General features: G+C 25.9%; 1 long non-coding RNA gene across 1 annotated transcript in view; it reads left to right on the forward strand.

Moving 5' to 3' along the window:
- The first annotated feature begins 801 nt into the window (after positions 1-801).
- Positions 802-17,854, forward strand: part of LOC129960691 (uncharacterized) — a 279,121-nt gene continuing 262,068 nt past the window's right edge. The window contains exon 1 of the long non-coding RNA XR_008783665.1: positions 802-864. This is a non-coding gene — a long non-coding RNA (uncharacterized LOC129960691). The remainder of the gene's footprint in view (positions 865-17,854) is intronic.

Below are 17,854 nucleotides of genomic sequence, written 5' to 3' on the forward strand. Positions count from 1 at the left end.
CTAATCTTAAGACATGAATGAGGTGTGTATATTTTTGTTTGTCTTTCATATTTTTAAGTTTTTTTCATTAAATTACTACTTTGTGCTCATATTTAAATGTGTTCCAATGTAAGGGATGAGAAAAAAGTAACATGAATTATAAATTGGTCCTTTGACCTTGAATTGGAGAAATGTGTCTTGATACAACAAATCATGAATTTATGGCATAAAATCAATGTTTTTTGCTTCTTGACACTTTCTATTTGTATTTTTCATTCTTTATTCTTGTTGCAGCTGCAACAGAATATTAGATCTCATTATTCTCAGTTTAATATTTAACTTCCAATTGTACTGTTCACTTAAAGTGTTTGTATTCTATATCTTTTGATTTCAAATGTTGGTTCATTTCTGTGTGTTAGTAAGACTGACTATGTTTCTGATTCCACTATATTCTTTTCTGAACCTTTTTATAAAATTAAAAACTGAAAATATTGCTTTTGTAGCATATAAGGTATTTGAAAATGTAAAGCTTAATTTGTTGGTATATCAAGAAAAGTATGTTCAGTTGTTATTACATTTGAATTTTAATTATATCTAAAATCTCTGTTACATACTAATGTCAATGCAGAATGAAATCTGCTTTCTCTCTGATAAACTTAATAATTAATCTGTATTTCGAAAAACTCAGAATTAGATTTGATGTGTAAATTTTTAAGTCTCTGAATTTTTAAAAATAATTATTTATGTCCTGATGTGTATGTGTTTTACATTTCTTTAACAATACTGCATTTTGAATTTAAACATTTTTTTCTTTCCTTTCATAGGTATAAAAAGATATGAAAGGGACTTGGCTGAAATGCAAACTAATCTTAAGACATGAATGAGGTGTGTATATTTTTGTTTGTCTTTCATATTTTCAAGTTTTTTTTTCATTAAATTACTACTTTGTGTTCATATTTAAATGTGTTCTAATGTAAGGGATGAGAAAAAAGTTACATAAATTATAAATTGGTCCTTTGACCTTGAATTGGAGTAATGTGTCTTGATACAACAAATCATGAATTTATGGCATAAAATCAATGTTTTTTGCTTCTTGACACTTTCTATTTGTATTTTTCATTCTTTATTCTTGTTGCAGCTGCAACAGAATATTAGATCTCATTATTCTCAGTTTAATATTTAACTTCTAATTGTACTGTTCACTTAAAGTGTTTGTATTCTATATCTTTTGATTTCAAATGTTGGGGCATTTCTGTGTGTTAGTAAGACTGACTATGTTTCTCATTCCACTATATTTTTATAAAATTAAAAACTGAAAATATTGCGTTTTTAGCATATAAGGTATTTGAAAATGTAAAGCATAATTTTTTGGCATAGCAAGAAAAGTATGTTCAGTTGTTATTACATTTGAATTTTAATTATATCTAAAATCTCTGTTACATACTAATGTCAATGCAGAATGAAATCTGCTTTCTCTCTGATAAACTTAATAATTAATCTGTATTTCGAAAAACTCAGAATTAGATTTGATGTGTAAATTTTTAAGTCTCTGAATTTTTAAAAATAATTATTTATGTCCTGATGTGTATGTGTTTTACATTTCTTTAACAATACTGCATTTTGAATTTAAACATTTTTTTCTTTCCTTTCATAGGTATAAAAAGATATGAAAGGGACTTGGTTGAAATGCAAACTAATCTTAAGACATGAATGAGGTGTGTATATTTTTGTTTGTCTTTCATATTTTTAAGTTTTTTTCATTAAATTACTACTTTGTGCTCATATTTAAATGTGTTCCAATGTAAGGGATGAGAAAAAAGTAACATGAATTATAAATTGGTCCTTTGACCTTGAATTGGAGAAATGTGTCTTGATACAACAAATCATGAATTTATGGCATAAAATCAATGTTTTTTGCTTCTTGACACTTTCTATTTGTATTTTTCATTCTTTATTCTTGTTGCAGCTGCAACAGAATATTAGATCTCATTATTCTCAGTTTAATATTTAACTTCCAATTGTACTGTTCACTTAAAGTGTTTGTATTCTATATCTTTTGATTTCAAATGTTGGGGCATTTCTGTGTGTTAGTAAGACTGACTATGTTTCTCATTCCACTATATTCTTTTCTGAACCTTTTTATAAAATAAAAAACTGAAAATATTGCTTTTTTAGCATATAAGGTATTTGAAAATGTAAAGCATAATTTTTTGGCATATCAAGAAAAGTATGTTCAGTTGTTATTACATTTGAATTTTAATTATATCTAAAATCTCTGTTACATACTAATGTCAATGCAGAATGAAATCTGCTTTCTCTCTGATAAACTTAATAATTAATCTGTATTTCGAAAAACTCAGAATTAGATTTGATGTGTAAATTTTTAAGTCTCTGAATTTTTAAAAATAATTATTTATGTCCTGATGTGTATGTGTTTTACATTTCTTTAACAATACTGCATTTTGAATTTAAACATTTTTTTCTTTCCTTTCCTAGGTATAAAAAGATATGAAAGGGACTTGGTTGAAATGCAAACTAATCTTAAGACATGAATGAGGTGTGTATATTTTTGTTTGTCTTTCATATTTTCAAGTTTTTTTCATTAAATTACTACTTTGTGCTCATATTTAAATGTGTTCCAATGTAAGGGATGAGAAAAAAGTAACATGAATTATAAATTGGTCCTTTGACCTTGAATTGGAGAAATGTGTCTTGATACAACAAATCATGAATTTATTGCATAAAATCAATGTTTTTTGCTTCTTGACACTTTCTATTTGTATTTTTCATTCTTTATTCTTGTTGCAGCTGCAACAGAATATTAGATCTCATTATTCTCAGTTTAATATTTAACTTCTAATTGTACTGTTCACTTAAAGTGTTTGTATTCTATATCTTTTGATTTCAAATGTTGGGGCATTTCTGTGTGTTAGTAAGACTGACTATGTTTCTCATTCCACTATATTTTTATAAAATTAAAAACTGAAAATATTGCGTTTTTAGCATATAAGGTATTTGAAAATGTAAAGCATAATTTTTTGGCATAGCAAGAAAAGTATGTTCAGTTGTTATTACATTTGAATTTTAATTATATCTAAAATCTCTGTTACATACTAATGTCAATGCAGAATGAAATCTGCTTTCTCTCTGATAAACTTAATAATTAATCTGTATTTCGAAAAACTCAGAATTAGATTTGATGTGTAAATTTTTAAGTCTCTGAATTTTTAAAAATAATTATTTATGTCCTGATGTGTATGTGTTTTACATTTCTTTAACAATACTGCATGTTGAATTTAAACATTTTTTTCTTTCCTTTCAAAGGTATAAAAAGTTATGAAAGGGACTTGGTTGAAATGCAAACTAATCTTAAGACATGAATGAGGTGTTTATATTTTTGTTTGTCTTTCATATTTTCAAGTTTTTTTTATTGAATTACCACTTTGTGCTCATATTTAAATGTGTTCCAATGTAAGGGATGAGAAATAGTAACATGAATTATAAATTGGTCCTTTGACCTTGAACTGGAGAAATGTGTCTTGATACAACAAATCATGAATTTATGGCATAAAATCAATGTTTTTTGCTTCTTGACACTTTATATTTGTATTTTTCATTCTTTATTCTTGTTGCAGCTGCAACAGAATATTAGATCTCATTATTCTCAGTTTAATATTTAACTTCCAATTGTACTGTTCACTTAAAGTGTTTGTATTCTATATCTTTTGATTTCAAATGTTGGGGCATTTCTGTGTGTTAGTAAGACTGACTATGTTTCTCATTCCACTATATTCTTTTCTGAACATTTTTATAAAATAAAAAACTGAAAATATGGCTTTTTTAGCATATAAGGTATTTGAAAATGTAAAACATAATTTTTTGGCATATCAAGAAAAGTATGTTCAGTTGTTATTACATTTGAATTTTAATTATATCTAAAATCTCTGTTACATACTAATGTCAATGCAGAATGAAATCTGCTTTCTCTCTGATAAACTTAATAATTAATCTGTATTTCGAAAAACTCAGAATTAGATTTGATGTGTAAATTTTTAAGTCTCTGAATTTTTAAAAATAATTATTTATGTCCTGATGTGTATGTGTTTTACATTTCTTTAACAATACTGCATTTTGAATTTAAACATTTTTTTCTTTCCTTTCATAGGTATAAAAAGATATGAAAGGGACTTGGTTGAAATGCAAACTAATCTTAAGACATGAATGAGGTGTGTATATTTTTGTTTGTCTTTCATATTTTTAAGTTTTTTTCATTAAATTACTACTTTGTGCTCATATTTAAATGTGTTCCAATGTAAGGGATGAGAAAAAAGTAACATGAATTATAAATTGGTCCTTTGACCTTGAATTGGAGAAATGTGTCTTGATACAACAAATCATGAATTTATGGCATAAAATCAATGTTTTTTGCTTCTTGACACTTTCTATTTGTATTTTTCATTCTTTATTCTTGTTGCAGCTGCAACAGAATATTAGATCTCATTATTCTCAGTTTAATATTTAACTTCCAATTGTACTGTTCACTTAAAGTGTTTGTATTCTATATCTTTTGATTTCAAATGTTGGGGCATTTCTGTGTGTTAGTAAGACTGACTATGTTTCTCATTCCACTATATTTTTATAAAATTAAAAACTGAAAATATTGCGTTTTTAGCATATAAGGTATTTGAAAATGTAAAGCATAATTTTTTGGCATAGCAAGAAAAGTATGTTCAGTTGTTATTACATTTGAATTTTAATTATATCTAAAATCTCTGTTACATACTAATGTCAATGCAGAATGAAATCTGCTTTCTCTCTGATAAACTTAATAATTAATCTGTATTTCGAAAAACTCAGAATTAGATTTGATGTGTAAATTTTTAAGTCTCTGAATTTTTAAAAATAATTATTTATGTCCTGATGTGTATGTGTTTTACATTTCTTTAACAATACTGCATGTTGAATTTAAACATTTTTTTCTTTCTTTTCAAAGGTATAAAAAGTTATGAAAGGGACTTGGTTGAAATGCAAACTAATCTTAAGACATGAATGAGGTGTTTATATTTTTGTTTGTCTTTCATATTTTCAAGTTTTTTTTATTGAATTACCACTTTGTGCTCATATTTAAATGTGTTCCAATGTAAGGGATCAGAAATAGTAACATGAATTATAAATTGGTCCTTTGACCTTGAACTGGAGAAATGTGTCTTGATACAACAAATCATGAATTTATGGCATAAAATCAATGTTTTTTGCTTCTTGACACTTTATATTTGTATTTTTCATTCTTTATTCTTGTTGCAGCTGCAACAGAATATTAGATCTCATTATTCTCAGTTTAATATTTAACTTCCAATTGTACTGTTCACTTAAAGTGTTTGTATTCTATATCTTTTGATTTCAAATGTTGGGGCATTTCTGTGTGTTAGTAAGACTGACTATGTTTCTCATTCCACTATATTCTTTTCTGAACATTTTTATAAAATAAAAAACTGAAAATATGGCTTTTTTAGCATATAAGGTATTTGAAAATGTAAAACATAATTTTTTGGCATATCAAGAAAAGTATGTTCAGTTGTTATTACATTTGAATTTTAATTATATCTAAAATCTCTGTTACATACTAATGTCAATGCAGAATGAAATCTGCTTTCTCTCTGATAAACTTAATAATTAATCTGTATTTCGAAAAACTCAGAATTAGATTTGATGTGTAAATTTTTAAGTCTCTGAATTTTTAAAAATAATTATTTATGTCCTGATGTGTATGTGTTTTACATTTCTTTAACAATACTGCATTTTGAATTTAAACATTTTTTTCTTTCCTTTCATAGGTATAAAAAGATATGAAAGGGACTTGGTTGAAATGCAAACTAATCTTAAGACATGAATGAGGTGTGTATATTTTTGTTTGTCTTTCATATTTTTAAGTTTTTTTCATTAAATTACTACTTTGTGCTCATATTTAAATGTGTTCCAATGTAAGGGATGAGAAAAAAGTAACATGAATTATAAATTGGTCCTTTGACCTTGAATTGGAGAAATGTGTCTTGATACAACAAATCATGAATTTATGGCATAAAATCAATGTTTTTTGCTTCTTGACACTTTCTATTTGTATTTTTCATTCTTTATTCTTGTTGCAGCTGCAACAGAATATTAGATCTCATTATTCTCAGTTTAATATTTAACTTCCAATTGTACTGTTCACTTAAAGTGTTTGTATTCTATATCTTTTGATTTCAAATGTTGGTTCATTTCTGTGTGTTAGTAAGACTGACTATGTTTCTGATTCCACTATATTCTTTTCTGAACCTTTTTATAAAATTAAAAACTGAAAATATTGCTTTTGTAGCATATAAGGTATTTGAAAATGTAAAGCTTAATTTGTTGGTATATCAAGAAAAGTATGTTCAGTTGTTATTACATTTGAATTTTAATTATATCTAAAATCTCTGTTACATACTAATGTCAATGCAGAATGAAATCTGCTTTCTCTCTGATAAACTTAATAATTAATCTGTATTTCGAAAAACTCAGAATTAGATTTGATGTGTAAATTTTTAAGTCTCTGAATTTTTAAAAATAATTATTTATGTCCTGATGTGTATGTGTTTTACATTTCTTTAACAATACTGCATGTTGAATTTAAAAATTTTTTTCTTTCCTTTCAAAGGTATAAAAAGTTATGAAAGGGACTTGGTTGAAATGCAAACTAATCTTAAGACATGGATGAGGTGTGTATATTTTTGTTTGTCTTTAATATTTTCAAGTTTTTTTTATTGAATTACCACTTTGTGCTCATATTTAAATGTGTTCCAATGTAAGGGATGAAAAAAAGTAACATGAATTATAAATTGGTCCTTTGACCTTGAACTGGAGAAATGTGTCTTGATACAACAAATCATGAATTTATGGCATAAAATCAATGTTTTTTGCTTCTTGACACTTTATATTTGTATTTTTCATTCTTTATTCTTGTTGCAGCTGCAACAGAATATTAGATCTCATTATTCTCAGTTTAATATTTAACTTCCAATTGTACTGTTCACTTAAAGTGTTTGTATTCTATATCTTTTGATTTCAAATGTTGGGGCATTTCTGTGTGTTAGTAAGACTGACTATGTTTCTCATTCCACTATATTTTTATAAAATTAAAAACTGAAAATATTGCGTTTTTAGCATATAAGGTATTTGAAAATGTAAAGCATAATTTTTTGGCATAGCAAGAAAAGTATGTTCAGTTGTTATTACATTTGAATTTTAATTATATCTAAAATCTCTGTTACATACTAATGTCAATGCAGAATGAAATCTGCTTTCTCTCTGATAAACTTAATAATTAATCTGTATTTCGAAAAACTCAGAATTAGATTTGATGTGTAAATTTTTAAGTCTCTGAATTTTTAAAAATAATTATTTATGTCCTGATGTGTATGTGTTTTACATTTCTTTAACAATACTGCATGTTGAATTTAAACATTTTTTTCTTTCCTTTCAAAGGTATAAAAAGTTATGAAAGGGACTTGGTTGAAATGCAAACTAATCTTAAGACATGAATGAGGTGTTTATATTTTTGTTTGTCTTTCATATTTTCAAGTTTTTTTTATTGAATTACCACTTTGTGCTCATATTTAAATGTGTTCCAATGTAAGGGATGAGAAATAGTAACATGAATTATAAATTGGTCCTTTGACCTTGAACTGGAGAAATGTGTCTTGATACAACAAATCATGAATTTATGGCATAAAATCAATGTTTTTTGCTTCTTGACACTTTATATTTGTATTTTTCATTCTTTATTCTTGTTGCAGCTGCAACAGAATATTAGATCTCATTATTCTCAGTTTAATATTTAACTTCCAATTGTACTGTTCACTTAAAGTGTTTGTATTCTATATCTTTTGATTTCAAATGTTGGGGCATTTCTGTGTGTTAGTAAGACTGACTATGTTTCTCATTCCACTATATTCTTTTCTGAACATTTTTATAAAATAAAAAACTGAAAATATGGCTTTTTTAGCATATAAGGTATTTGAAAATGTAAAACATAATTTTTTGGCATATCAAGAAAAGTATGTTCAGTTGTTATTACATTTGAATTTTAATTATATCTAAAATCTCTGTTACATACTAATGTCAATGCAGAATGAAATCTGCTTTCTCTCTGATAAACTTAATAATTAATCTGTATTTCGAAAAACTCAGAATTAGATTTGATGTGTAAATTTTTAAGTCTCTGAATTTTTAAAAATAATTATTTATGTCCTGATGTGTATGTGTTTTACATTTCTTTAACAATACTGCATTTTGAATTTAAACATTTTTTTCTTTCCTTTCATAGGTATAAAAAGATATGAAAGGGACTTGGTTGAAATGCAAACTAATCTTAAGACATGAATGAGGTGTGTATATTTTTGTTTGTCTTTCATATTTTTAAGTTTTTTTCATTAAATTACTACTTTGTGCTCATATTTAAATGTGTTCCAATGTAAGGGATGAGAAAAAAGTAACATGAATTATAAATTGGTCCTTTGACCTTGAATTGGAGAAATGTGTCTTGATACAACAAATCATGAATTTATGGCATAAAATCAATGTTTTTTGCTTCTTGACACTTTCTATTTGTATTTTTCATTCTTTATTCTTGTTGCAGCTGCAACAGAATATTAGATCTCATTATTCTCAGTTTAATATTTAACTTCCAATTGTACTGTTCACTTAAAGTGTTTGTATTCTATATCTTTTGATTTCAAATGTTGGGGCATTTCTGTGTGTTAGTAAGACTGACTATGTTTCTCATTCCACTATATTTTTATAAAATTAAAAACTGAAAATATTGCGTTTTTAGCATATAAGGTATTTGAAAATGTAAAGCATAATTTTTTGGCATAGCAAGAAAAGTATGTTCAGTTGTTATTACATTTGAATTTTAATTATATCTAAAATCTCTGTTACATACTAATGTCAATGCAGAATGAAATCTGCTTTCTCTCTGATAAACTTAATAATTAATCTGTATTTCGAAAAACTCAGAATTAGATTTGATGTGTAAATTTTTAAGTCTCTGAATTTTTAAAAATAATTATTTATGTCCTGATGTGTATGTGTTTTACATTTCTTTAACAATACTGCATGTTGAATTTAAACATTTTTTTCTTTCTTTTCAAAGGTATAAAAAGTTATGAAAGGGACTTGGTTGAAATGCAAACTAATCTTAAGACATGAATGAGGTGTTTATATTTTTGTTTGTCTTTCATATTTTCAAGTTTTTTTTATTGAATTACCACTTTGTGCTCATATTTAAATGTGTTCCAATGTAAGGGATCAGAAATAGTAACATGAATTATAAATTGGTCCTTTGACCTTGAACTGGAGAAATGTGTCTTGATACAACAAATCATGAATTTATGGCATAAAATCAATGTTTTTTGCTTCTTGACACTTTATATTTGTATTTTTCATTCTTTATTCTTGTTGCAGCTGCAACAGAATATTAGATCTCATTATTCTCAGTTTAATATTTAACTTCCAATTGTACTGTTCACTTAAAGTGTTTGTATTCTATATCTTTTGATTTCAAATGTTGGGGCATTTCTGTGTGTTAGTAAGACTGACTATGTTTCTCATTCCACTATATTCTTTTCTGAACATTTTTATAAAATAAAAAACTGAAAATATGGCTTTTTTAGCATATAAGGTATTTGAAAATGTAAAACATAATTTTTTGGCATATCAAGAAAAGTATGTTCAGTTGTTATTACATTTGAATTTTAATTATATCTAAAATCTCTGTTACATACTAATGTCAATGCAGAATGAAATCTGCTTTCTCTCTGATAAACTTAATAATTAATCTGTATTTCGAAAAACTCAGAATTAGATTTGATGTGTAAATTTTTAAGTCTCTGAATTTTTAAAAATAATTATTTATGTCCTGATGTGTATGTGTTTTACATTTCTTTAACAATACTGCATTTTGAATTTAAACATTTTTTTCTTTCCTTTCATAGGTATAAAAAGATATGAAAGGGACTTGGTTGAAATGCAAACTAATCTTAAGACATGAATGAGGTGTGTATATTTTTGTTTGTCTTTCATATTTTTAAGTTTTTTTCATTAAATTACTACTTTGTGCTCATATTTAAATGTGTTCCAATGTAAGGGATGAGAAAAAAGTAACATGAATTATAAATTGGTCCTTTGACCTTGAATTGGAGAAATGTGTCTTGATACAACAAATCATGAATTTATGGCATAAAATCAATGTTTTTTGCTTCTTGACACTTTCTATTTGTATTTTTCATTCTTTATTCTTGTTGCAGCTGCAACAGAATATTAGATCTCATTATTCTCAGTTTAATATTTAACTTCCAATTGTACTGTTCACTTAAAGTGTTTGTATTCTATATCTTTTGATTTCAAATGTTGGTTCATTTCTGTGTGTTAGTAAGACTGACTATGTTTCTGATTCCACTATATTCTTTTCTGAACCTTTTTATAAAATTAAAAACTGAAAATATTGCTTTTGTAGCATATAAGGTATTTGAAAATGTAAAGCTTAATTTGTTGGTATATCAAGAAAAGTATGTTCAGTTGTTATTACATTTGAATTTTAATTATATCTAAAATCTCTGTTACATACTAATGTCAATGCAGAATGAAATCTGCTTTCTCTCTGATAAACTTAATAATTAATCTGTATTTCGAAAAACTCAGAATTAGATTTGATGTGTAAATTTTTAAGTCTCTGAATTTTTAAAAATAATTATTTATGTCCTGATGTGTATGTGTTTTACATTTCTTTAACAATACTGCATGTTGAATTTAAACATTTTTTTCTTTCCTTTCAAAGGTATAAAAAGTTATGAAAGGGACTTGGTTGAAATGCAAACTAATCTTAAGACATGGATGAGGTGTGTATATTTTTGTTTGTCTTTAATATTTTCAAGTTTTTTTTATTGAATTACCACTTTGTGCTCATATTTAAATGTGTTCCAATGTAAGGGATGAAAAAAAGTAACATGAATTATAAATTGGTCCTTTGACCTTGAATTGGAGAAATGTGTCTTGATACAACAAATCATGAATTTATGGCATAAAATCAATGTTTTTTGCTTCTTGACACTTTCTATTTGTATTTTTCATTCTTTATTCTTGTTGCAGCTGCAACAGTATATTAGATCTCATTATTCTCAGTTTAATATTTAACTTCCAATTGTACTGTTCACTTAAAGTGTTTGTATTCTATATCTTTTGATTTCAAATGTTGGTTCATTTCTGTGTGTTAGTAAGACTGACTATGTTTCTGATTCCACTATATTCTTTTCTGAACCTTTTTATAAAATTAAAAACTGAAAATATTGCTTTTGTAGCATATAAGGTATTTGAAAATGTAAAGCTTAATTTGTTGGTATATCAAGAAAAGTATGTTCAGTTGTTATTACATTTGAATTCTAATTATATCTAAAATCTCTGTTACATACTAATGTCAATGCAGAATGAAATCTGCTTTCTCTCTGATAAACTTAATAATTAATCTGTATTTCGAAAAACTCAGAATTAGATTTGATGTGTAAATTTTTAAGTCTCTGAATTTTTAAAAATAATTATTTATGTCCTGATGTGTATGTGTTTTACATTTCTTTAACAATACTGCATGTTGAATTTAAACATTTTTTTCTTTCCTTTCAAAGGTATAAAAAGTTATGAAAGGGACTTGGTTGAAATGCAAACTAATCTTAAGACATGAATGAGGTGTGTATATTTTTGTTTGTCTTTAATATTTTCAAGTTTTTTTTATTGAATTACCACTTTGTGCTCATATTTAAATGTGTTCCAATGTAAGGGATGAGAAAAAAGTAACATGAATTATAAATTGGTCCTTTGACCTTGAACTGGAGAAATGTGTCTTGATACAACAAATCATGAATTTATGGCATAAAATCAATGTTTTTTGCTTCTTGACACTTTATATTTGTATTTTTCATTCTTTATTCTTGTTGCAGCTGCAACAGAATATTAGATCTCATTATTCTCAGTTTAATATTTAACTGCCAATTGTACTGTTCACTTAAAGTGTTTGTATTCTATATCTTTTGATTTCAAATGTTGGGGCATTTCTGTGTGTTAGTAAGACTGACTATGTTTCTCATTCCACTATATTCTTTTCTGAACATTTTTATAAAATAAAAAACTGAAAATATTGCTTTTTTAGCATATAAGGTATTTGAAAATGTAAAGCATAATTTTTTGGCATATCAAGAAAAGTATGTTCAGTTGTTATTACATTTGAATTTTAATTATATCTAAAATCTCTGTTACATACTAATGTCAATGCAGAATGAAATCTGCTTTCTCTCTGATAAACTTAATAATTAATCTGTATTTCGAAAAACTCAGAATTAGATTTGATGTGTAAATTTTTAAGTCTCTGAATTTTTAAAAATAATTATTTATGTCCTGATGTGTATGTGTTTTACATTTCTTTAACAATACTGCATTTTGAATTTAAACATTTTTTTCTTTCCTTTCCTAGGTATAAAAAGATATGAAAGGGACTTGGTTGAAATGCAAACTAATCTTAAGACATGAATGAGGTGTGTATATTTTTGTTTGTCTTTCATATTTTCAAGTTTTTTTTCATTAAATTACTACTTTGTGTTCATATTTAAATCTGTTCTAATTTTAAGGGACGAGAAAAAAGTAACATGAATTATAAATTGGTCCTTTGACCTTGAATTGGAGAAATGTGTCTTGATACAACAAATCATGAATTTATGGCATAAAATCAATTTTTTTTGCTTCTTGACACTTTAAATTTGTATTTTTCATTCTTTATTCTTGTTGCAGCTGCAACAGAATATTAGATCTCATTATTCTCAGTTTAATATTTAACTTCCAATTGTACTGTTCACTTAAAGTGTTTGTATTCTATATCTTTTGATTTCAAATGTTGGGGCATTTCTGTGTGTTAGTAAGACTGACTATGTTTCTCATTCCACTATATTCTTTTCTGAACATTTTTATAAAATAAAAAACTGAAAATATTGCTTTTTTAGCATATAAGGTATTTGAAAATGTAAAGCATAATTTTTTGGCATATCAAGAAAAGTATGTTCAGTTGTTATTACATTTGAATTTTAATTATATCTAAAATCTCTGTTACATACTAATGTCAATGCAGAATGAAATCTGCTTTCTCTCTGATAAACTTAATAATTAATCTGTATTTCGAAAAACTCAGAATTAGATTTGATGTGTAAATATTTAAGTCTCTGAATTTTTAAAAATAATTATTTATGTCCTGATGTGTATGTGTTTTACATTTCTTTAACAATACTGCATTTTGAATTTAAACATTTTTTTCTTTCCTTTCATAGGTATAAAAAGATATGAAAGGGACTTGGTTGAAATGCAAACTAATCTTAAGACATGAATGAGGTGTGTATATTTTTGTTTGTCTTTCATATTTTCAAGTTTTTTTTCATTAAATTACTACTTTGTGTTCATATTTAAATATGTTCTAATTTTAAGGGACGAGAAAAAAGTAACATGAATTATAAATTGGTCCTTTGACCTTGAATTGGAGAAATGTGTCTTGATACAACAAATCATGAATTTATGGCATAAAATCAATGTTTTTTGCTTCTTGACACTTTAAATTTGTATTTTTCATTCTTTATTCTTGTTGCAGCTGCAACAGAATATTAGATCTCATTATTCTCAGTTTAATATTTAACTTCTAATTGTACTGTTCACTTAAAGTGTTTGTATTCTATATCTTTTGATTTCAAATGTTGGGGCATTTCTGTGTGTTAGTAAGACTGACTATGTTTCTCATTCCACTATATTCATTTCTGAACCTTTTTATAAAATTAAAAACTAAAAATATTGCTTTTTTAGCATATAAGGTATTTGAAAATGTAAAGCTTAATTTTTTGGCATATCAAGAAAAGTATGTTCAGTTGTTATTACATTTGAATTTTAATTATATCTAAAATCTCTGTTACATACTAATGTCAATGCAGAATGAAATCTGCTTTCTCTCTGATAAACTTAATAATTAATCTGTATTTCGAAAAACTGAGACTGGGATTTGATGTGTAAATTTTTAAGTCTCTGAATTTTTAAAAATGATTTTTTATGTCCTGATGTGTATGTATTTTACATTTCTTTAACAATACTGCATTTTGAATTTAAACATTTTTTTCTTTCCTTTCATAGGTATAAAAAGATATGAAAGGGACTTGGTTGAAATGCAAACTAATCTTAAGACATGAATGAGGTGTGTATATTTTTGTTTGTCTTTCATATTTTTAAGTTTTTTTCATTAAATTACTACTTTGTGCTCATATTTAAATGGGTTCCAATGTAAGGGATGAGAAAAAAGTAACATGAATTATAAATTGGTCCTTTGACCTTGAATTGGAGAAATGTGTCTTGATACAACAAATCATGAATTTATGGCATAAAATCAATGTTTTTTGCTTCTTGACACTTTCTATTTGTATTTTTCATTCTTTATTCTTGTTGCAGCTGCAACAGAATATTAGATCTCATTATTCTCAGTTTAATATTTAACTTCTAATTGTACTGTTCACTTAAAGTGTTTGTATTCTATATCTTTTGATTTCAAATGTTGGGGCATTTCTGTGTGTTAGTAAGACTGACTATGTTTCTCATTCCACTATATTCTTTTCTGAACATTTTTATAAAATAAAAAACTGAAAATATTGCTTTTGTAGCATATAAGGTATTTGAAAATGTAAAGCTTAATTTGTTGGTATATCAAGAAAAGTATGTTCAGTTGTTATTACATTTGAATTCTAATTATATCTAAAATCTCTGTTACATACTAATGTCAATGCAGAATGAAATCTTCTTTCTCTCTGATAAACTTAATAATTAATCTGTATTTCGAAAAACTCAGAATTAGATTTGATGTGTAAATTTTTAAGTCTCTGAATTTTTAAAAATAATTATTTATGTCCTGATGTGTATGTGTTTTACATTTCTTTAACAATACTGCATGTTGAATTTAAACATTTTTTTCTTTCCTTTCAAAGGTATAAAAAGTTATGAAAGGGACTTGGTTGAAATGCAAACTAATCTTAAGACATGAATGAGGTGTGTATATTTTTGTTTGTCTTTAATATTTTCAAGTTTTTTTTATTGAATTACCACTTTGTGCTCATATTTAAATGTGTTCCAATGTAAGGGATGAGAAAAAAGTAACATGAATTATAAATTGGTCCTTTGACCTTGAACTGGAGAAATGTGTCTTGATACAACAAATCATGAATTTATGGCATAAAATCAATGTTTTTTGCTTCTTGACACTTTATATTTGTATTTTTCATTCTTTATTCTTGTTGCAGCTGCAACAGAATATTAGATCTCATTATTCTCAGTTTAATATTTAACTGCCAATTGTACTGTTCACTTAAAGTGTTTGTATTCTATATCTTTTGATTTCAAATGTTGGGGCATTTCTGTGTGTTTGTAAGACTGACTATGTTTCTCATTCCACTATATTCTTTTCTGAACATTTTTATAAAATAAAAAACTGAAAATATTGCTTTTTTAGCATATAAGGTATTTGAAAATGTAAAGCATAATTTTTTGGCATATCAAGAAAAGTATGTTCAGTTGTTATTACATTTGAATTTTAATTATATCTAAAATCTCTGTTACATACTAATGTCAATGCAGAATGAAATCTGCTTTCTCTCTGATAAACTTAATAATTAATCTGTATTTCGAAAAACTCAGAATTAGATTTGATGTGTAAATTTTTAAGTCTCTGAATTTTTAAAAATAATTATTTATGTCCTGATGTGTATGTGTTTTACATTTCTTTAACAATACTGCATTTTGAATTTAAACATTTTTTTCTTTCCTTTCCTAGGTATAAAAAGATATGAAAGGGACTTGGTTGAAATGCAAACTAATCTTAAGACATGAATGAGGTGTGTATATTTTTGTTTGTCTTTCATATTTTCAAGTTTTTTTTCATTAAATTACTACTTTGTGTTCATATTTAAATATGTTCTAATTTTAAGGGACGAGAAAAAAGTAACATGAATTATAAATTGGTCCTTTGACCTTGAATTGGAGAAATGTGTCTTGATACAACAAATCATGAATTTATGGCATAAAATCAATGTTTTTTGCTTCTTGACACTTTAAATTTGTATTTTTCATTCTTTATTCTTGTTGCAGCTGCAACAGAATATTAGATCTCATTATTCTCAGTTTAATATTTAACTTCCAATTGTACTGTTCACTTAAAGTGTTTGTATTCTATATCTTTTGATTTCAAATGTTGGGGCATTTCTGTGTGTTAGTAAGACTGACTATGTTTCTCATTCCACTATATTCTTTTCTGAACATTTTTATAAAATAAAAAACTGAAAATATTGCTTTTTTAGCATATAAGGTATTTGAAAATGTAAAGCATAATTTTTTGGCATATCAAGAAAAGTATGTTCAGTTGTTATTACATTTGAATTTTAATTATATCTAAAATCTCTGTTACATACTAATGTCAATGCAGAATGAAATCTGCTTTCTCTCTGATAAACTTAATAATTAATCTGTATTTCGAAAAACTCAGAATTAGATTTGATGTGTAAATATTTAAGTCTCTGAATTTTTAAAAATAATTATTTATGTCCTGATGTGTATGTGTTTTACATTTCTTTAACAATACTGCATTTTGAATTTAAACATTTTTTTCTTTCCTTTCATAGGTATAAAAAGATATGAAAGGGACTTGGTTGAAATGCAAACTAATCTTAAGACATGAATGAGGTGTGTATATTTTTGTTTGTCTTTCATATTTTCAAGTTTTTTTTCATTAAATTACTACTTTGTGTTCATATTTAAATATGGTCTAATTTTAAGGGACGAGAAAAAAGTAACATGAATTATAAATTGGTCCTTTGACCTTGAATTGGAGAAATGTGTCTTGATACAACAAATCATGAATTTATGGCATAAAATCAACGTTTTTTGCTTCTTGAGACTTTAAATTTGTATTTTTCATTCTTTATTCTTGTTGCAGCTGCAACAGAATATTAGATCTCATTATTCTCAGTTTAATATTTAACTTCTAATTGTACTGTTCACTTAAAGTGTTTGTATTCTATATCTTTTGATTTCAAATGTTGGGGCATTTCTGTGTGTTAGTAAGACTGACTATGTTTCTCATTCCACTATATTCATTTCTGAACCTTTTTATAAAATTAAAAACTAAAAATATTGCTTTTTTAGCATATAAGGTATTTGAAAATGTAAAGCTTAATTTTTTGGCATATCAAGAAAAGTATGTTCAGTTGTTATTACATTTGAATTTTAATTATATCTAAAATCTCTGTTACATACTAATGTCAATGCAGAATGAAATCTGCTTTCTCTCTGATAAACTTAATAATTAATCTGTATTTCGAAAAACTGAGACTGGGATTTGATGTGTAAATTTTTAAGTCTCTGAATTTTTAAAAATAATTTTTTATGTCCTGATGTGTATGTATTTTACATTTCTTTAACAATACTGCATTTTGAATTTAAACATTTTTTTCTTTCCTTTCATAGGTATAAAAAGATATGAAAGGGACTTGGTTGAAATGCAAACTAATCTTAAGACATGAATGAGGTGTGTATATTTTTGTTTGTCTTTCATATTTTTAAGTTTTTTTCATTAAATTACTACTTTGTGCTCATATTTAAATGGGTTCCAATGTAAGGGATGAGAAAAAAGTAACATGAATTATAAATTGGTCCTTTGACCTTGAATTGGAGAAATGTGTCTTGATACAACAAATCATGAATTTATGGCATAAAATCAATGTTTTTTGCTTCTTGACACTTT

Source organism: Argiope bruennichi, chromosome X2 (genome assembly GCF_947563725.1).
Source record: "Argiope bruennichi chromosome X2, qqArgBrue1.1, whole genome shotgun sequence".
Taxonomy (NCBI): domain Eukaryota; kingdom Metazoa; phylum Arthropoda; class Arachnida; order Araneae; family Araneidae; genus Argiope; species Argiope bruennichi.